General features: G+C 45.2%; 1 protein-coding gene across 3 annotated transcripts in view; it reads left to right on the top strand.

Moving 5' to 3' along the window:
• Positions 1-13,432: 13,432 nt before the first annotated feature.
• The window catches only part of TXN2 (thioredoxin 2), a 38,019-nt gene continuing 29,239 nt past the window's right edge, over positions 13,433-22,212 (top strand). Inside the window, exon 1 of one of the 3 annotated variants that reach the window (XM_068240183.1) lies at positions 13,433-13,539. The gene's annotated coding sequence lies outside the window, so the exon portion shown is untranslated. Of the gene's footprint in view, positions 13,544-22,212 lie in introns of all 3 variants that reach the window. The other 2 variants (XM_068240184.1, XM_068240185.1) reach the window with 2 other exon arrangements.

Here is a 22,212-nt window from a genome sequence, read left to right on the forward strand (position 1 = left end):
AATTTACTGAATATTTGTACTTGTTCTGGGCTGAGTTCTTTTATAGGAATATCTCTGTATAGGTCTTTGAAGTATTGTAGCCAGACTTGGCCATTTTGGATGTGCTGATTATTTTGCTTGGGTTTTTTGCCAATTTGTTTCCAGGTCTCCCAAAAGGAGTTGTCTTGCAGGGATTCTTCAAGCCGTTCGAGTCGATTTTGGATGTGATTTTGTTTTTTCTTTTTAATGGTTGCTTTATATTGACGTTGTGCGGCGTCATGTGCTGTCCTCAATTCTATGTTGTTTGGATGTCTGTGTTTTTTGTTTGATATGGCTCGTAGGTTGTTTCTTAGTGACTTGCATTCACTGTCGAACCATTTATTTGAGTTTTTCTTTGATGGTCTCTTTTGGGCAGTCCTTCTTATGTTGGCCATTTCTGCAATGGTGTGTAATATATGGTTGAAGTACTTTGCTGCTTGCTGCACACCTTGTTGATCAGGGTTGTAGGTATACGTTTGATAGTCCAGAAGTAGCTGTATTGCTTCTGGTCTGTTGAGAGTCTTCTTGTACTTTATGGTTGATTCTCTGGACCATTTGAAGGTGGGTGGTAGGTTACGCAGGCTTCCTGGATGTTGTTGTACAGAGGGTTTGCTTGAGGAATTGATGTATAGTAGGATTTGGTTGTGGTCTGACAGGTGTGATTGTGGGGTGACTATGAGAGCGCGGATGCTTGCAGGGTCCATGTCACTGATGGCATAGTCCACCCCACTACTACCTACATGGGAGTTTAGTGTATATCTCCCTAGAGAGTCCCCCTTGGTTCGGCCATTAAGGATGTGAAGTCCTAGACCTTTGCAGAGGTTCAGCAGTTGTTTCCCATACTTATTGACTGTGCTGTCATAGCTGTTTCTATCTTTCTGTATGGTTTCAGGGTACTGGGTCTCAGGTCCAAATATATGGAAATTGCCTTCTGAGGTGAGGTAGTCTTTTTCTGTTCCTGTTCTGGCATTTAGGTCACCATAGATAAGTATTTTCCCCAAGGTTTGGAAGTGAGCAGCTTTCCTTTGTAGGATTTGGTAGCTCTCTGGATTAGAGTATGGTGATTCTGCTGGTGCAATATATGCTGCACAGAGGTAAATGTCAGTCTGAGAAGGGATGATGGGGCTGCTTAACTTTAACCAGATGTGGCTCTTCCCTCTCTTCACTGGTTTGATGTATTCTTGGAGCTCCTCCTTATACCAGATTATAATCCCTCCTGAGCAGCGGCCCTGCTTGATATGTTTGTGTTTCTGGGCTGCAACAGTGAATTCCCGATAACCAATGGGTACTGATGACTCGTCCTCTGTCTGGGTCCATGTCTCTAAGAGGATCTGTATGTCCACCTTTCTTAGGCCCGGTTCACACTTGCGGTGGCCCTCCGGAATCGCCGTGCCGGAGCCGCACCGCCTGCAGAACGGACGGAACGGACGCACGGCATAGCAATTAAAGCCTATGCGTCCGTTCACATGGGTCCGTTCTGCAGAACCGGAGCCGGACCGGATCCGGGCCGGATCCGGACTCCGGCCTCCGTTCCAACATGCGCTATTTTTTCATCCGGCCCCTCCGGCAGCCGTATCCGGGGCGGAGCCGGACTGCACCATCCGGCCAATACAAACAAATGGGAACCGGAGGCCGCACAACACACTGGCTGAGAAATCCGGATGTTCTACCCCACTTCCTATGCGGATTGTTGCGGCGATATTGGCTGGGGACACATGGGCAAGCATTTTGGAGTGGAGCAGCACGAGCTGGAGGTGTTGGCAGGATGTTGGCAGCATGTCGGAGGTGGAGGTGAGTGCTAAACAGCAGAGGGCCTGATTCCACAGGTCCCCCTTCTGCTGACCTCCCAGACCCCAACATTTTTTTTTTTTTTTTACGTTACTTTGCCAAACGGATCCGGATCGCATCCTGATTACCACCTGATGCAACCTGACCGGATCCGGATCGGATCCGGATCAGAACCGTACAGTTCCGATCCGGATCCGGTCCGGATCCGGTCAGGTCATCCGGTCCGTTTGGCAAACAACCGCTAATGTGAACCGGGCCTAAGTCTTTCTTCAAAGTCTGGGTCGTTTATTTTGGTTCCAAAAGCTGAAGCATTCAAGCCTTAAATATTCCAGCTGCTAATTATGAGGGGTTTCATATTGTGTTTGGTTTTGTTTACCTTGTAATGAGCTGTTTATAGGGCAGTCAGTTTTCCACAGTCCATCCTTCAGCATATTGTGTGTGGCAAGAAGCAGTTTCCTTAGTTCTTCTGCCATGTCAGTGCTCTGTGGTGTTATCTCAGTTGTAGGTCTTGTGGTGGCTGGGTTCCTCCTTTGTTGCCATCTCAGGGGATTCACATTTTGGTTTACAGAGCGATTTAGGTTATGCCTTTTGGGGGTAGTCTGGCTTGAATTGGCTGGTACTACAGCTGTCTGGTGTCTGGGCGTCAGAGGCCTCTTAAGCACCAGGTCTTTAAACTCTTTTGCCAGCAGGCTCACTCCTCGCTTATTGAGGTATTTATTGTCATATAGATGCTGATCTGATATAGAGAAATGTTCTGCCAGTTGTAGGTTTGCTGATGGGCTGATTTTGGTAGTCAGCTGCTTATTTATATCCTGGATTATCTGGGGAGAGATGTCTTTTCTTGGTAGCAATTTAGACAAAATGATTTTGGAGCTAGGGAATTGTTTTTCTGTGGCCATTATTAAGGAGGACAGTTTGTCTGCAATGAGGTCTTGTCTATTGTCCAGGTTGTTTGTCCCTGTATGTATGATGATATGCTTAGGGGCAGTGAAGTTTGGCTTGTTGATGACCTCTGCTGCTTTTTCAATTGTTGGGCAGGGTATTGTTTTAACATGTTTCCCAGGAAAAAGATGTCTTGTATTGATGTATTTCCCATTAGAATCAATTATCAGTGCTATGTCCCAGCTTGGCCTCTTTGGCTGGAGTCTCTCTGCAGAGGTGTTATTGCTGTTCTTTGAACTTTGAGATGTGTTTTCCATTTGCTTTGTTCCATGGTCCTGTGAACTTGAAATGCAGATCTCTTGATTTTCTCTGGGGTGTGTTTGTGGAACTGTTTCCCTGGGCTGGATGTTTATTTGTTTAAGGCTTGCAATCTCTTGTTTAAGCTGGTTGTTTTCAGTTTGCAGTCTATCACTCGCATCTTTGAGTGACTTCAATTCCACTTTTAGTTGGTTAATTGTAATCTCATTGTCACTTTTGTTTTTTGCAATCTGCTCTCTGAAAAGGTGAAAGTCTCTTTCCAATTCAGATAAAGTCTCTTTGAGGGTGTCTTGTGGGGGATGTGATGTTTTCACACCAGATGCAGCCTTGCCTCTGGAGGATGGTTTGGTACTTTTATGTCCACTGTTAATGGCATCAGGATCTGGCTGGTTTTCTATTTGACTTATTACTTGATTTTGCATGTGAGGATACAGCTTTTCAAACTCCTCCAGGTAGTGTTGTACACCTTGTATCAGGATTGTGCCATTGTGGTACACGCTAACAGTCAGCAAAACCGTCTCTGAGTCTTCCTGATCCATAATTCTTATTTGTTTCCCTTTTGGTATACTTCCTAATTCAGTGTTCTTGAATTGGTGGCAGATAGCATTATGCCAGGCCTCGGTTTCCTCTGTGTGGAATAACAGATCTGTTTTTATTCTGGGTTTAGATGAGAAGTCTGCATAAAGAGTCTCTGGGTTATCTTGAATTATTTTCTGTTTTTGAGCTTTCTTAGCTTTCTTGCTTTTGCTCTTGGGTGTGTAAACAATCTCCAGGGTGTCAGACAGAGACCCCCTGCTGGCTGTGCTGGGCTCATCTGTAACATGGCTAGTCTTTTGTTCTGCTGGTTTTAAGCTTTCCATTGTAAAATGGCTAAGTAAACGGTTCTTGTTTCTATAGAGTATGTAATATTTAGCAGAATGCCCTTACCTAAAAGGACTCAGTTCTGCAGACTTGGCCGATTCTGGAGATGGTTTCTGCTGTTAGGATCTGTTGGTTGACAGGATTTGGTTTGCTGCTGCTGTTTGCTTTCCTTTGATCTTCTCTGCTTTTCCTCTGAGTGGTCCTCTGAGTGGTCCAGCTTGATAATCCCTTTTGGTGTCTTTTTATTGTTTTTCCTTCTTTTCATTCAGATTTCATTCAGATTGTTTGCATTTTAAGCTTTAGTCTTCCATAGGTTGCTTCATTTTTCAGATTATTTCCCTTTAGTTGCTCATTACAAGGTAAAATTAGTTGGGTTTTCAGGAGCTCATGCTTAGAGCTGCTTGAGTCTCATCTCACTTCCTGTGTCCACACATAGAAAATACATCCATACACAAGCAGGCTGTATACAGCCTTCCTTTTGAATCTCAAAAGATCATTTGTGTGTTTACCTTCACCCCCCTGCAGCTATCATCCACTGAAGAGTGACAGGCTGATTGTTTCTTCCTGCAGACAGCTCTGTGTCTGTTCCTCAGTATGTGACAGCCCAGCTCCTTTCACAGCCTAAAGGGGCCCATACACCTAACGATTTTCCCGCCAAAATCGTTGCGCAAACGCTGACAGAACGATCGATTTCCGTCCGAAATCAATAGTTCCCGTCGATCCGTCCGTGCGGAAGATTTCGCTCGATCGCCGGCGGGTCGGTAGTGTGTCGATAGCGGCATTCGAATGACTGACACTAGCGGCAATACATTACCTGCTCCGGCCAGCACGTGTCCCCTGATCTCTGCTGTCCCTTCTCCGTGCTCGGCTCCTCCAGCTTCACTGAACGTCCTGTCCCGGCAGGAAGTTTAAACAGTAGAGCGCCCTCTACTGTTTAAACTTCCCCGGCAGGAAGTTCAGTGAAGCTGGGGCCGAGCGCGGAGAAGACAGCGGAGACCAGTGGAGACAGGTAATGTTGGCAGCTTCACAGATTGTGATCGGTTTCATGCTGATATCGATTCACAATCTGTTTGCAGTAAGGCAGCCATAAGATCCCTCTCTGTTTAGATTCGATCAGAGAAGGATCTATCTGTTGGTCGGATCTGATGGCAAATCGACCAGTGTATGGTTACATTTAAGTAAACACAAGATAACAAGCGAGGAATATGACTCACTCTCTGACTGTGCAGGAGCTGCTGGGTGTGTCACAGTGAGTGTGTCACATTCCTCACTTGTTATATTGTGTTTACTTAAATGTATCATTATCTAACTTCGGCTGCGGCAGCATTTCTCTGCACGGAACTTAAAGCTCTGTGTGTAACCCTTCCAATGCTGGTCTAGTAAAAAAAAATGCTGGTTGCACATAATACGCTGTAAATAATGTTTTAGAGCAAAGTTGAAATGCTGGGTTATATTCCGCTTTAACAGAGGACGATTTATCCAACTCCTCTGACAAGAGAGCAGAGAGGCTGCCTAATGTAAATAGCACACACGGGAGTGTGCCTAGAGGGGGCCTGGAGGGGGGGGCGTGCATAACAGATCAACAACACTGAAGAGTTGGCAGCCTTCCAGACACAAGACAAATTCGACAGGGGAAAGGTAAGTTAATTTATTACAGAGACAGTGACAGGGCTGTGGAGTCGGAGTTGGAGTCGGGCAATTTTGGGCACCCGGAGTCAGAGTTGGAGTCGGAGTTGTGGTTTCAGAAACAGAGGAGTCAGAGTCGGGAGTCGGAGCCGCATGATTTTTGTACAAAATCCACAGCCCTGTTAAGTATTAGACTAAGGAGTCGAGGAGTCGGAGTCTGAGCAATTTTGGGTACCTGGAGATGGAGTCGGAGTTGTGGTTTCAGAAACTGAGGAGTCGGAGTCGGAAGATTTTTGTACCGACTCCACAGCCCTGGGAAAGTGCTGCAGTAAGCCAGAGCACATTAGAATAGGTTTAGGAACTTGTAGGATAGTAGAAAAAAGGATGAAATTTTTGTTACAGAGTCTCTTTAAGGCCCCTTTCACACTGGGGCATTGCATTGCATTGCAGCATTTGTCCACACTGCTAACGCAGGGCAATGTAAGTCTATGGGTTAAGTCACATTGCATCAAGTGCCCCATCTAATGCTATTAAATACTTACGCTACCGTGCTGCTCCTGCGGTGATCTGTGGCGGGCCGGATACCATGTAAGTCTTTGGCGACGTATGGATTTTTACAATACTCTTCCACTTACTTCCATGTTCCAAAAACAGGAAGGGAGCATCACTTCCTGTCTGGCCGTTGGCGAGCAGGGCACGGCACCGCAATGCTGCCCCCAATATGCAGCCTTTGCAGCCAATAAGCCGGCCTCTGGGGTAAAAACCAGGGCACGCAAACCAGTTAAAGAGGAACATTAACCGAGGATTAAACTTCATTCCAATCTGTAGATGAAACCCCCTTTACCATGAGAAATCTTTACCTTTTCTCAAATAGATTATCAGGGGGGGTCTATAAAGCTGATATTGTGGTGAAATCCATCACACAGTGTGATGTCATTACCATGGCCCTGACAGTTTGCAGTCTGTAAAATCTCATTGTGGGAAATAAGAGCTTTTTTAAAATGCAAATTAAGCAGTATCTTCCTCTTTGCATAGAACTCTCAGTAACATTCCGAACAGATCATTTGGCAGAACTAAAGATGTTCTGAACTAAAAATATCGCCCACCAGTGATACATTTCCGAATGTAAATCAGGTAGAGGAAAGCTTTACAATGGACATACACGGAATAAATAGTTCATTAATGAATATTATAAAAATAAGCATTTTTATTTATTACTAGTAGACCCAAGCCTGTTTTAAAACGGGCTCTAGGTATATCTTTTAACAGTGCGCATGCGAGCGCACCCGCCACACACACAAACGCGCCCCACCGCACGTGCGCCGTGCACACGAGTCTACCCGCACACACGCTGGCCCGACTCACTGGCCCCGTCCTCTCTCAACGGCTGTCTGGGTCCATGCTGCGCACATGCGCAGTAGCAAAAGGCACAGACCCAGCTACACAGAGGAAGGCACACGGGTTTTATTATAGAAGATGTTATTTTCACTACAGTTCCTCTTTAATTATTTTTCTAGTCCGCAACCTAATAGGTATCTGCTGTGCTAGGGGCAAGCCACGGCAACGCAAATGGGGGGGAACTGAGGTTCGTAAAAACTCTTTGGGTAGCCAACATAGGTAGCCCGACTAGTTTTGGCTTACGCCGTCCACAGGGTAAGTAAATAGTGTTTACTTTACTCGGGACGGCATGAGCCAAAACTATTTAGGACAAGAGCGGCAGCATCTACCGCGGTAGTTTGTGAGGGTTATTTTATGTGGGAAGCGCAATACACTAGGGGGGGGGGGGCTAAGTGGATTAGGACGCTCACAAAATAAATGTAACCTCCTGTACCTTGGCTGCCTTTTTATCTAGAAATAAAGTGAACACTGAATACACCACTGAGAGCATTCCTGTTTTGTCTTTTTGCACCTTGAGTGCATATACAGGTGGTGAAAAAGTGGATGATAATACTATATAGGAAAAATACCTATCCATCTGCGTTGTTTCATTATATAATTGTATTGTCTCTGCAATCTATTGTACAGCATTGTGTAATATGTTAGCACTTTATAAATAAAGTTTAATAATAATTGTAGTACTACTGCTTTTGCATGGCTACCTTATACTGTTATATACACACACTAGTCCCAAAGCATGTTTCATTATGGGGACTACGAAACTCTGTGCGCATGCCAACAACTCCTGTGTGTGCACACCCGTGATGCAGCGCGACCCAATGCGCGAACTTGCAATTGCAAGCCACATGGCAGCCCACCATTTGCTCCCTGTCTGTGCACTCTGTGTCTGACACGGAGGCTGCCCATGGACACGTGTCCCCAGGCTTTTATTAGGTAGGATGACTCTTATTTATCCTATCTGGAGATTTTTGTTTTTGTTTTTTTTTTTTACAAATACAGTATATCACAAAAAGTGAGTACACCTCTCACTTATTACTAAATATTTTGGTATATCTTTTCATGGACAACACTCAAGATATGACACTATGGACCTGATGCACTAACCAGTGTTAATATGTGTGCTGTGCGGAGACACGGCAATATTACCGGTACTACGGCAGGGCAGTGTACCATGAGTTATGTTATTAGCACGACCTGTAGTACTCAAGTAACATGAGTGTTGCTACTGTAAGAGTAGGTTCATACCTGTTTTAAAAACTTATCCGTGGCTTCGTTTTTTGACCCGGAACAAAAACTGAGCCACGGATACCAATGTAAAAATGGCATCCTTCTTCACTAAAACAAAAACGGATCCGTCTGCGTTCAGTAGGATCCGTTTTAAAAGCCTGAACAAACGGTCCGGATTTGAAGCATTTTCCTAGACCGCGATCGTTCCCGCATACACGGACGGGTAGTGAAGGGCAATGTAAAAACGGATTCCCCTCTACGCAGACAGTTTTGGACACAGAAACTGATCCGTTTTTGTGTCACAACCTGTGGGTGGGGGGAGGGGGCCGCCATGCTGGAGGGGGAAGCAGCCAGGATGGGGGTGACAGTGCTCGGCGGGGAGGAGGGTTGCCCCCCTTCCCTCACCTGGGTCCCCTTGTCCCAGCTCCCCCTCCAGCTATTTGTGCAAAATTTGTGAAAATGTATATTATGCGGGGAGCGGCTTCTCTCCACTTCCACCACTCGCCTCGTCACTTCCTGCAATGACACCCTCCGAAGTCATAGGCAAATGCAGGGGGGGGGGGGGGTTACAGCTGCACAGAATTCCCCCTCAGACCAGGGCCTGTGCAGTGTCTGGGGACAGGCATGAGTTGAGACACCAGAATATCTGCAGGTATCTTGTAGCTCACAGCACTGCCCCTCTCTTTCCCTGCTAAAGTTGACTTTAAATGTAGCAGCAACAAGTGTAAAGAGCATGCAGCAGCAGCGTGTGTACAGAGCATGGAGCAGCAGCGTGTGTACAGAGCATGGAGCAGCAGCGTGTGTACAGAGCATGGAGCAGCAGCGTGTGTACAGAGCATGGAGCAGCAGCGTGTGTACAGAGCATGGAGCAGCTCTGGGGAACTGAGTCAGGTATGAGCACAGCCCTGTTCCCTGCTGGGTGAATGCTTCACTTTCCCATTCATTACCAATATCGGCTTTCCTCATTATTATCTGTATCTAAACTGCTCCTGATCTATCCCATTGTCGGTCAGACAGGAAATTGCATTATGTGTACCCAGCATGATGTCCGACCATATTATTATACTGTTTTCTGCATGGCTGAGGGATACCTTTCAGGAATCCCCCCCTTTAAAATCCTGGGTTTGCCCCTGGAAGTATATAAGTATATTGCAGGAAGTCAAGCGGCGCGCAGTGAAATGCAAGGAGAGAAGGTACGCTTCTCCGCTCGCCGCTGTCACATACATTTCCATGGACTGGAAACGTATGCTCCAAACATATATAAAAAAGTTAAGAAACTGATGAAGAAGGAAAAAAATTACCAAACTGGATCCGTTTAAAACGGATCCAATCTGTCACGGACAAGTGTGGACCTAGCCTAACACATGCGTTACTGTGGCAATGATAACATTACTTGAACAGGTCACACATAGTGGCAATGGAGTAAGGTATTGGATGTTAATCTGTAGGTGTAGATTACTGTTAGGAGTAGGTCGGGGTAAGTTAAAGAGAACCCGAGGTGTGTTTAAAGAATGTTATCTGCATACAGAGGCTGGATCTGCCTATACAGCCCAGCCTCTGTTGCTATCCCAAACCCCACTAAGGTCCCCCTGCACTCTGCAATCCCTCATAAATCACAGCCATGCCGTGAGGCTGTGTTTACATCTGTAGTGTCAGTCTCAGCTGCTCCCCCGCCTCCTGCATAGCTCCGGTCCCTGCCCCGTCCCTTCCCTCTATTCAGCAGGGAGGGAAGGGATGCAGGCGGGGACTGGAGTTCTGCAGGAGGCGGGGAGAGCAGCAGACTGACACTATAGAGATAAACACAGCCAGCTCTGACAAGCTGTTTGTCAGCAGCATGGCTGTGATTTATGAGGGATTGCAGAGTGCAGGGGGACCTTAGGGGAGTTTGGGATAGCAACAGAGGCTGGGCTGTATAGGCAGATCCAGCCTCTGTATGCAGATAATATTCTTCAAACCCACCTCGGGTTCTCTTAAGTTAATGCTAGGTTTAGATAGGGGTAAGTTAGCAGTAGGAGGGGGGGGAGTGAGTGTTAGCTTTAAATATTAGTAGGTAATGCTCCATACACACGCTTGATGAAACTCGACCAAGGCAGTAGTTATCTGCCAAGAATCCAGCATGTGTACAGCAGCCCACAAGCCCTCTTAGCTTTGTGGATCTCTTCAGCCCAGAGCATTGTTTTCCCCACTCACCCCACCTGCCATGTGAGGTCACTCCCACGCTGCTCTATCCCTGCTATCCTGTAGGGTAGAGTGACCAGACGTCCCGGATTGCCCGGGACGCGTCCCGGATTCGGGGTCCGCTGTCCCAGGCAGCATGAGGTCCCGGGAAACGTCCCGCTTTCAGCAGCAGGACGTCCCGGCCTCGAGACTCTGGCCACTCTATACCCATGAACTGGCAGCGGCGTCTATAGACGCCGTGCCAGTTCATTGCCTGCAGCCCCGCTCCGGCCTCCTTCTTCCGGTGTCTGTTCCGACACCGGCAGGCGAGCAGGGCTACGGCAAGATGGCTGCCGGAGCCTTGTACTGGAGACTATTTGTGTCTCCAGTACAGGGCTTCGGGCGCCATCTTGCCGTAGCCCTGTCAGCGCGGGAGAGAAGATCAGGAGCAAGATGGTCCCGGGATCAGCGCGCCAGAGGCCGGAGACTTCTGCCAGGTGAGTAAATGCTTTCTTTTCCAGGTGAAATGTTTGCCCGCATTGCGTTTTTTTTCCAGGTGAAATGTTTGCCCGCATTGCGTTTTTTTTTTCCAGATGAAGTGTTTGCCCGCATTGCGTTTCTTTTCTGGTGAAATGTTTGCCCGCATGGCGTTTATTATTCAGGTGAAATGTTTGCCCGCATTGCATTTTTTTTTCCAGGTGAAATGTTTGCCCGCATTGCGTTTCTTTTCTGGTGAAATGTTTGCCCGCATTGCGTTTCTTTTCTGGTGAAATGTTTGCTTGCATTGCGTTTCTTTTCTGGTGAAATGTTTGCCCGCATTGCATTTCTTTTCTAGTGAAATGTTTGCCCGCATTGGGATCTATTCTCAAAGACTTCCCGCATGCGGTAAAGTGCATGCGGAAAGTTTGCACCCAAAATACTGTTAAGTTGGAATTCTCAAAATGTTCCGCATGTTTTTTCCGCATGCGGAAAAAGTGTGGTAAAAGTGCGGGATTCATGCGGAAAACTTTCCGCAAAAGTCGGTATTTTCCGCAATAAAAGATCAATTCTCAAAAATGTTCAGGCGCACCATTTCATCGTTAATTACCGATTTTTTTTTTATCACCTACAAGTAGTAGGTGATATATTCCGCATCCCATTGACTTTAATGAAGTGTGGAGGCTTAAGGGCTGTGCTTGCTGGACTTTAACTTTTTTTTTTTTAAACACTTTTTCATGCAACCTTTTTACCGCATCATTCCCGCATGAATAATGGCTGTTTCCGCATCTTTTTTTTCCCGCATGCGGAAAACATGCGGAAAATATTAGTGAATGTGGAAAAAATGCGGAGTTTACCGCTGGCGGGAATATAGCGGTAAAATTTTTGCGGAAAATTTGGCTCTTTGAGAATAGAGCCCATTGCGTTTATTTTCTGGTGAAATGTTTGCCCGCATTGCGTTTATTTTCTGGGGAAATGTTTGCCCGCATTGCGTTTATTTTGTACTGACATGTTTGCCCGCATTGCGTTTATTTTGTACTGACATGTTTGCCCGCATTGCGTTTATTTTGTACTGACATGTGTGCCCGCATTGCGTTTATTTTGTACTGACATGTTTGCCCGCATTGCGTTTATTTTGTACTGACATGTTGCCCGCATTGCATTTATTTTATACTGACATGTTGCCCACATTGCATTTATTTTGTGCTGACATGTTGCCCATTGCGTTTATTTTCTGGTGTCCGGGGTAACTGTTACTGCATTTATTATTTAATGGTCATAGATGGCTATGTTTGCTGCTTTGTGGTTACGGTATACTATTAGCATCACACAGTTTCTGCACACCCATGATGCAAAGTCTCGTTTGTCCACATCATGGCGTAAACACTGCTTTCTTATGCCTCGCTGTTACATCATTACGTTAGCTCCGCCCATACAATGTCATGGCCACGCCGCAGGCCCCCCCCCCCCCTCACCCGCAGTCTTTGCCACTGCGCGCTCCTCAGTCCTCCCCACTTTTCGCTGCCCCCCCCTCCCCCTGCCCGTCCCAGGTTGGACCCACAAAAATCTGGTCACTAGCTATGCGTTTGTTCAGCTTCAGCCCTGCAATGTCGCCAGAGGGATCAGGTACCAATCCATGCCAGGCGACATTCCTCCTAAGTATGTATGAGGCTTGTGTTTGGGGGCGTAGCAATAGCCATAGCAGCTGCTGTGGGGCCCTGGAGCAGCGGGGACCCAGTGGGTATGTGATCTGTTCACTAATTACTTTATTGTGTTCCTCCACCCACTGACTTTGTCTCAGTGCCCATGATGAACTATGTGCAGTGTTGAATGTAAATTTCCCAATCAACTCATATCTATAGGGTAGGGTCAGGTGGCATTGCTCATGAATGCCTACATCTGAGGGCCCCATAAATGTTTTGCTATGGGGGCCCCATAATCTCTAGCTATGCCACTGCTTGTGTTTCAGGAGTAAACAAAGTTAGTGTGAGAGGAAGGTTATGTATAGCAATAATATAATATCGATAAACTTACCATTAATCTATTATTGGAATATTCCAGTGCCCAATAGTAGAAAATGTTACTGTTAATTCTACTAACTCTATTTTATGTGTAATAACGGATGCCCCATTTTTCCAAGAGGTTTCTAAACAATTGTCAAACATCAATTTACAGATCGCTGTTAATTATACATTTTGTGAACGGTACATAGTGTATTTTTTAACTTTTTAGTGACTGAGCTTCTTTAAATAAGAGCAGTAACATTTTTCAATTACAGAGTAACCAAGCAGCTCAGGGTGACCCAAACTACTAGGAATGTGGGGGGGGGGGGGGAGATTCCTTCTGTTTTAAGAAGGCAATTACACCAAGCTTTGATTTTTCAATTACACGCAGGTTGCGAGATAAAACACGTGGCTTTCATAAAACCCGGGGAATAAAAACATGAATCTGAATGGTGGGAGGCTGCAGCAGAGGTGTCGAGTGCGAGCCGTACAAAGCTCTTCATCATTACACACAAGCTCAGGAAAGGAAAGAGGAGAGCTGTTGGAAATTGGAATGCGTTGAGTGACGCGAGGATACAGAATCTCTCTGGACACAGCCGTTACATCAGAGACGCCCCTCAGCTCATGAGCTCAAGCTTCAACTCTCTGTCAGGCCATGCCTGGCCTGCAATAGCTCTTGTCACGTGTCTGTGATGTCATTAAGGTCCTTCTACTGGCTAGGAAGTAATAGCAGGCAAGGTGAAACACTGGGACTGCGTCGCATGTTCAGGATTCTCGTAGTGTAGTGAGTATGTAGAGTATGTAGAGTGTGTAAAGTTATCAAATAACCTATTACTTACGTTTCGTCTGAGTAGCCGGCTAATGGAGAGCGGCTAGAGATTGTATGTATTGGCTGCTGGTGTGGTTAATCAAACTTGTCACTAGGTGTGTGTGATATAATCAGTGGCTTACAAACTTTTGACAGCAGGAGCCAAATTCAATAGGCGGGGCTACGGATAGTTCTCTCACAGCTATTATATGTAAATAACTGAGCATTTCGAACGTGTATACTAAACTGTAAAGATTACCAGCAGCCAGTAAACTGTTACTTGTAGTGTCTGTTTTCATCTCACATGGGAAATGTATGAAATGGTCAACAGTTTATTTATTTTAGTATTTATATAGCGCCAACATATTGCACAGCACTGAACAGAGTATATTATCTTGTCACTAACTGTCCCTCAGAGGAGCACACAATCTAATCCTAGTCATATGTCTATGTATCTTGTAGTGCTTGTATCATAGTCTAGGGCCAATTTAGAGGGAAGCCAATTAACTTATCTGTATGGTTTTTTTGGGGATGTGGGAGGAAACCTGAGTGCCTGGAGGAAACCCACACAAACATATGGAGAACATACAAGCTCCTTGCAGATGTTGACCTGGCTGGGATCCAAATCAGTGATCCAGCGTTGCAAGGCAGCGGCGCTAACCACTCCGCCACTGTGTAACAACAGTGTAGAAGACACATCTGAGCTGTATAAAAATAAAAAAAATCCATTTACCTGGGACATGCTCCAGCCCCTGCCAGCCTTCCTGTTCCCTCGCCACAACTCCGCTCACCGCTGGTGGTCTGGGGTCCCTTCCGGTGCAGAATGTCCATTACGCCTGCACGAGCAGCTCTCAGAGTTGCACTGACATCATCCGGACTGTACTGCGCAGGCCAGGCGCAGTAGTTTTGTGCCTGCGCTGTACAGTACGGATGACGTCAGCACGACCAGTTAAGCCGCATGCTGGAGCTCAGAGGTCTGCTTCTCCACTGGAGGGGACCGGGAGCCCTCAGAGCTGTGGCGAGGGCACAGGACGAATGCAGGGGGCTGGAAGAAGCCCCAGGTAAGTGGATTTTAATTATTAAAGTGCTCGGACCTTCCCTTTAAAGAATAACATACCATAAGAAGGGAAAAAATATCAGTAAAGGCCTGTCGTTTTTCTGTGCATTTTTTGCACAGGAAAACTGCAACCACTGTTAATCAATGGGCTAGTTCACACTTAACGGACTTCCGAGGCCAAAATCTGCCCCCAAAACGTAAAAAAAAGTTAACTACCTGCATGACTTTGTAAGGCACGGAGGACGCCATCCGCGCCCTCCGTGCCGTTCCGCCTGGTCCCCTCTGCTCAATAGCCCCCCGAAAGGCTGCAACCCCACGGTCCGGGTCGGTATCTGCAGCCTGCATAAAGATGGCCGCCGGAGCTGGCCACGGCTGCGCAGTCCGCATAGCCGCTACTGCGGCTGCGCAGCTCTAGGGCCAACCCTCCGATCCACGCTGCCTGTTACGTGGAAAATTGACAAGTGGAGACAGGCCCTAATACCAGGGCTGTGGAGTCGGAGTCGGGCAATTTTGGGTGCCTGGAGTCGGAGTCGGGAAAAAATGCTCCGACTCCTAATGAATTTGTAACTGTAATTAAAATAGAAAATACGATAAAATGTTCTATTTCTCAGATAATAGTCATTTAAAATAATGTGTATATACAGTATATATACAGTAATAGCTATGCTTAGTCCACAAAAATGAAATAAACCAATCAAAATTAGTTACTTGTGCTGCTTCAATAAAGCAGTCCCTGTATTTTTAAGGTCAGATATACATATCTGATTGTGACTGTATATATGATGTGTACACAGGAATCTCTTATATATACTAAATTACATCTATGCTGTAAAAATAAAGCCTGATGTGTAGCTGTGTCACTAATAGAGATGGTCAACGAGATGGAAATAATTCTGCATTGATGCTGATTTATACAAATGTATGCACTCCCTTTGCTGATGAAATCAAATAATTTGATATGTTATTAAAATTTGGTTTGGTGACTACAAATTAAAGGGTAACTGAGACTGATGAAAAGTAAAGTTTTATACATACCTGGGGCTTCCTCCAGCCCCCTTCAGGCTAATCAGAGCCTCGCTGTCCTCCACCACCCGGCTCTTCTGCTATGAGTCCTGGTAATTCAGCCAGTCAGCGCTGTCCGGCCGCATGCCGCTCCCACAGCCAGGAACATTCTGCACCTGCGCAATAGTGCTGCACAGGTGTAGTATGCTCCTGGCGGCGGAGTGTGTGCATGCGCACTACGCCTGACTGGCTCAAGTACCTGGACTCAGCAGAAGATCCAGGTGGTGGTGGAGGAGGACAACGAGGGACTGATTATCCTGAAGGCGGCTGGAGGAAGCCCCATGTATGTATAAAACTTTAATTTCATCTCTCAGGTTTACTTTGTTACACAGTAGTACTATACTCTACATATGCACTCCCCACAGAGCTGCAGGGAATCCACTGAGAATGCTGTGCACATTGAACACAGAGGTGTTGTCTGTTTACAATCTCCTCATTCCCCTGAAGAGTACCTGCACATCATTCTTACATATACCCACACTTACATTGCCTAGGGCCTGATAGATGTTCTTTGTTCCGGTTTGTACCTTTTTTTACAAGTACTCTTACCAAGGACTAGTTTTAGTCTAAAGGGGATAAATATAGTAGTCTACATATCCTTCTCACTTCAGTTGTCTTGTAAAATTCCTAAGCGTTGGCTGTTAAGAGACGAATTTCATGTTACATACTTTTAATCAACAAAATTGTAATATGCAAATTAGAGGAGTCGGAGTCGGAATCCTAAACTGAGGAGTCGGAGTCGGTGGATTTTTGGACCGACTCCACAGCCCTGCCTAATAAAGTTTTTTTTTTTTTTTTTTTTTTTTTTTTTTTTTTACATTTGCTAGATGGAACTGTGTGTACAGGTGTCCCATGGCTTATTCCAACAGATGAGTGCATTGTTCGGCACTAGTCTAGGTAGGGGTCCCAGCAGGACATTGTCCTACTGGGAGGTGGAAAAGCTGAGCAAATCCACCTGCTGGCCAAGCAGCAGAAGCCATGTGTTATCACTCTCAGTAGAAACCTATAGAAAGTCTTCACTGTGAGCAGCAACACCTGATTACTGCTGTTTGGCCAGCAAGTGGATTTCTTCAGCTTTTCCACCTCCCAGTCCAACACTGCAGCAGGCAACCTCATAAGGAACTCCATCCGTTCTCCAATCACAAGACTCTCTACAGCACAAAGTATTGTAAATAGTGTAATTGGCCACTGATCAGAGGTCTGAATTAGGCTAGCAATTTAATTTAATTTTATTTTTTTCCCTACGCATGCCTCCTGCTATTTCTCTGCCATATGCCTGCCTTTTTTTAAAGTGTACCTGTAAGAAAAAAGTTGCCTGGGGGTACTTACAGCCTCTGAATCTTAAAGAGGCTTCTTCCTTCCTCCTCAGTAGTGGGGATCCAGAGCTGGACCCCCCCCCCCCCCCCCCCCAAGATATCCTTATCGGTGTGAGTCCAGGCACAGTAGCCGCTCTCCATTCGGGCTCTGGCGGAAACAGCCAAGCCTGATCGTGTCTGATCTACTGCGCAGGCACACTGGTGGTACTTGAAATATATCAGGTGATAAAAGTGGTACAATTAGTGAAAAGGTTGAAAAGCCCTGGTTTACTGCACCCTATGTGAAGCATATCAATTACTGAAGGTGCTGTCCACTAGGGTTTGCCCGATTTAGGGTAAAAATTGAAATTGTGATTTCGATTTTTTTTCACGATTTTTTTTTTTCCAAAACAAGCTTTAGCACTTAATTCACAATGTACCCCTGAGCTTGAACAATATTGCGCGGACTGTGGCGTACACCAGGGGTCCCCATTCTTTTTCGGCCCAGGGTCCACTTTCTGACCACATTTTTCTCCAGGGACGGGGGGGGGGGGGGGGGGGGTGTATATGGGTGGCGTCCTAGTGTACAGTGTCGTGCGCAGTGGGTTTGGGGGGGGGAGGACTGGGGTGCAGCGGCATAGCTAGAGCTAGCATAGTAGCCCCAATATAGGGAGTTTAGTTGCCCCCAGTGTGGCTAGTATAGTTACCCCAGTATAGCTAGCATAGTGCCCCAGTAGAGCGTACAGCTCCGCCTACCGCTGCCGTCATACCATCGGTATCCAGCGATTGGAGAAGCTGTGTGCCGCTCTGGACTGAACTCTCCTCCCCCCGCTGCCCGGCTCATTAACATCATAAATATGCACTGCTTCTGTGGCTCGGCGCAGCGGCTGCGGTAGGCGGACCATGGCCAAGCGTGGGCACTAAAGACCGAAAACCGCCGGATCCAGACGATCCCCAAATCGTCTTCACAGGAACCGCGGTTTCGGTTTAAAACCGAGAAATCGTGCAGCCCTACTGTCCACCCAATCATGTTAATGGATTTTCCCTATGATGTTTCCCCTAAAGTAAACTAGCGCCCATTGTTCTTGCCATGCCTGCTAGAAGCTGTTGCATTGTAGCTGCTCCTCAGCTCTATTGAACTACGCTGATCAGCTATAGCCAAGTGATGTGTTAGTATAGTGCTCGCGCCCTGCAATGTCACCCTAAAATGATTGTTATGGGTGACAAAGCTTGTCAACTCCCCTTTACACTATGCTACGTTCTTATGATTTGCAAAATGGTCAATATTTTACAGATAAGAAATCAACTGGTAAATATTGGTCCTTTCCTAGTCTATCGCCTCTTAACAATGAGCAGATTTATGAGAAATCTGTTCAAAAACGAATAAAAATGCTGCCATTACTAATTTTATTGATGCACGACAAAGCTATAAGACCATTGTTCCTCTGCTGCAGCTGCCTGTAGCCATCCACATAATAAATAAGCCCTTTCCAATCACTTTTGATAAAACATTAAGGCCCTAAATCTCAGTTGTGGTGAAACCTTGCTTCTTTCACCTAAGGAATATTGCAAAAATTAAGCACCTCATTCCTTCAGAGGATATTCCAACCCTAGTTCATGCCTTCATCACATCACGGCTGGACTATTGCAATGCCCTCTATTCAGGACTTCTCAGTAAACCTGCAGCTAGTACGGAATGCTGCCGCAAGACTGTTAACAAGCCATCCCTGGCATTGCCACATAACACCAATCCTTAGCTCACTACACTGGTTACCAATAAAATGGAGAATCCTTTTCAAAATTGGAATGTTAACATTCAAATACAGACTCCAATGAATATCTATGGGAAAATCTGCATCAGAAAAATCGCGTTTAGTGGAAACAGGCCTATAGGCATTCATTGGAGTCCGTTTTTCTGCATCTATTCTGCATTCAATCTGCATCAAATCTGCGTGTAGTGGAAACAGGCCCTTACACAACCTAGGCCCTGGATACCTGAAGGATTTGTTGCAACTGCGTCACACCTCCCATAAACTCATCAAAAGGATTCAATAACTTGACCACTCCCAGAGTCTAACTAAAAACCTTTGGAGCCAGAGCTTTCTGTCATGCTGCCCCTACCCTGTGGAATGCCTTGCCAAATGTATTCAAGAAAGCTACAACCCTGGATATATTTAAATCACTGAACTGAAAAGCCACCTGTTTCTTCTAGCATTTATGATCACATAACATTTCCCCCTGTACACATCACTATGTAGTGATCTGAGAAAAGCTTATGCGCATTGGGTCCTACAGGAGAAAAACACCTCGCAAATGTTTTGTTGTTTTTGAACTGTTAATACATTTTCTTGCAGTTTGTTTCAATACATTGGGCTCTATTCACAATGATTTTCCACATGTGGTAATCCCATTGCAGTAAATTCCCGACTGAAATAAGATCATCTTGACATTCACAAAGTTTTCCGCATATTTTTTTTGCATGCGGAGAAAGTGTGGAAAAAATTCGCAAACAATGCGGAAAAATGTTGGTAAATAAAAAAATATTTTCCGCAAAAAATGAAAATTCACAATCGGGGGGCGCATTATTTTTGCCTTAACTACCGATTTTTATGTCATCTACAAGTACTTGGTGATATATTTCACTTCCCATTAGGTTAAACGGAGTCTAGAGCCTTTAGCGCTGTTTGTAGGACATAAAAACTTTTTTTTTTTGTTCACTATTTTTTTTTTTTCCCTGCATGTTTACCACCTGTTTTTGCATGTTTCCACAGTTTTATTACGCAATAGACCCGCATGCGGAAATTTTTTGTGAATGTTATTTCGCGGTAAATAAATCCATTACCGCATGTGGGATTGAGAATAGAGCCCATTGTCTGATTTAGTAGATGGTACATTTTATAATAATCTATTGAACAAGGGCCTAATTTACTGAATTTAATTTCTTCTTTAAAAGGGAGTCTGAAACGTTAAAAAAAATTAATAAAAATAAAAAATACTTAAAGGGACTCTGCTGACAAAAGGAAACTTCTTCTTCCTCTGGCTTCCTCCAGCCCCATCCGCTCAGATCGATCCCACGCCGCTGTCCGCAGTTTCGGGGAAACCGGGTCCCGTTACTTATGCCAGTCGGCTCCAGTCTACACAGGAGAAGTGCTTTGTTTGCGTATTTCTTTAGCAGCTGCTGGAGAGATACGTAGAGGGTGCACTTCTCCTGCGTAGACTGGAGCCGACTGACGTGACGGATCCCCAGAGATTCCCTGCTCAGAACGCCCACTAGGGGCATTCCTGCAGGCTTTCTAGAGCTGACATTGGGCAGCTCTCTCTCCCTGGCCATGCCCCCTGACACTCCCCATCCTCCCTGCACACTGTGAAAGAAAGATCTCTCACTCTCTCCTTCTAGCGTTGTGACCCAGAGCCATAGCGCAGCGGTGAGATGACAGAGGCATGTCCTGAGGCAGAGAACATGACTCTGTGTCCCATCTGCCCCCCCCCCCCCCCCCCTCGGGTTCTAGATAGATAGAAGATATAGTGGGATGCAAAAGTTTGGGCAACCTTGTTAATCGTCATGATTTTCCTGTATAAATTGTTGGTTGGTATGATAAAAATAAATTCAGTTAACTATATCATATTAGACTCACTCACTCACTCACGCTCGCACGCTCCTCTTTCAGAAATTACAGCCTCTAAACGCTATCTGTAGGTTCCAATGAGAGTCTGGATTCTGGTTGAAGGTCTTTTGGACCATTCCTCTTTACAAAACATCTCTAGTTCATTCAGGTTTGATAGCTTCCGAGCATGGACAGCTCTTTTTAACTCACACCACAGATTTTAAATTCTATTTAGGTCTGGGGACTGAGATGGCCATTCCAGAACGTTGTACTTGTTCCTCTGCATGGATGCCTTAGTGGATTTTGAGCAGTGTTTAGGGTCGTTGTCTTATTGCAAGATCCAGCCCCAGCGCAGCTTCATCTTTGTCACTGATTCCTGGACATTGGTCTCCAGAATCTGCTGATACTGAGTGAAATCCATGCGTCCCTCAACTTTGACAAGATTCCCAGTCCCTGCACTGGCCACATAGCCCTACAGCATGATGGAACTATCACCATATTTTACTGTAAGTAGCAGGTGTTTTTCTTGGACTGCTGTATTCTTTTTCCTCCATGCGTAATGCCCCTTGTTATGCCCAAATAATTAAATTTTAGTTTCATCAGTTCAAAGCACCTTATTCCAAAATGAACCTGGCTTGTCCAAATGTGCTTTAGCATACCTCAAGCGGCTCTGTTTGTGCTGTGGATGGAGAAAAGGCTTCCTCTGCATCACTCTCGCATACAGCATCTCCTTGTGTAAAGTGCGCTAAATAGTTGAACGATGCACAGTGACTCCATCTGCAGAAAGATGATGTTGTAGGTCTTTGGTGCTAGTCTGTGGGTTGACCCTGAATGTTCTCACCATTTGTCGCTTCTGTCTATCCGAGATTTTTCTTGGTCTGTCACTTCAAACCTTAACTTAAACTGAGCCTGTATGTTCTTAACTGTGGAGACAGACGGCTGAAATCTCTGAGACCGCTTTCTGTATCCTTCCCCTAAACCATGATGGTGAACAGTCTTTGTCTAAAGGGTAATTTGAAAGTTGTTTTGAGACCCCCATGTTGCTACTCTTCAGAAAACATTAAAAGAGGGAAACTTACAATTGGCCCCCTTAAATACACTTTCTCATAATTGGATTCACCTGTGTATGTAGGTCAGGGGTCACCGAGCTTACCAAGCCAATTTGAGTTCCAATAATTAGTTCTAATGGATTTGGAATCAATAAAATGACAACAGTGCCCAAATGTATGCACCTGCCTAATTTTATTTAAACAATTCTTGCACACTTTCTGTAAATCCAATAAACTTCATTTCACTTCTCAAATATCACTGTGTGTGTCTCTTATATGATATAGTTAACTGACATTTTTTTTTTATCGTAACAACCAACGATTTATACAGGAAAATGACTATTAAAGAGGTTGCCCAAACTTTCACATCCCACAGATAGATAGATAGATAGATTAGTTATTTTTCAGAACAAACTAGCCTTTCTTTGGGAAGTTTTGTTTCCCAAGAATATTTATTTTTTTTATGCTTTTTAAAACAAAAAAGTACAAAACTGAAAAATACATTTATTAGTTTATGAATAAAAAATAGTTTTAAAATAAAAAGTGCAATTGTACATAAACTATGGTGATGATATTTGATT

This window comes from Hyperolius riggenbachi, chromosome 6 (assembly GCF_040937935.1).
Source record: "Hyperolius riggenbachi isolate aHypRig1 chromosome 6, aHypRig1.pri, whole genome shotgun sequence".
In the NCBI taxonomy this organism is placed as follows: Eukaryota; Metazoa; Chordata; class Amphibia; order Anura; family Hyperoliidae; genus Hyperolius; species Hyperolius riggenbachi.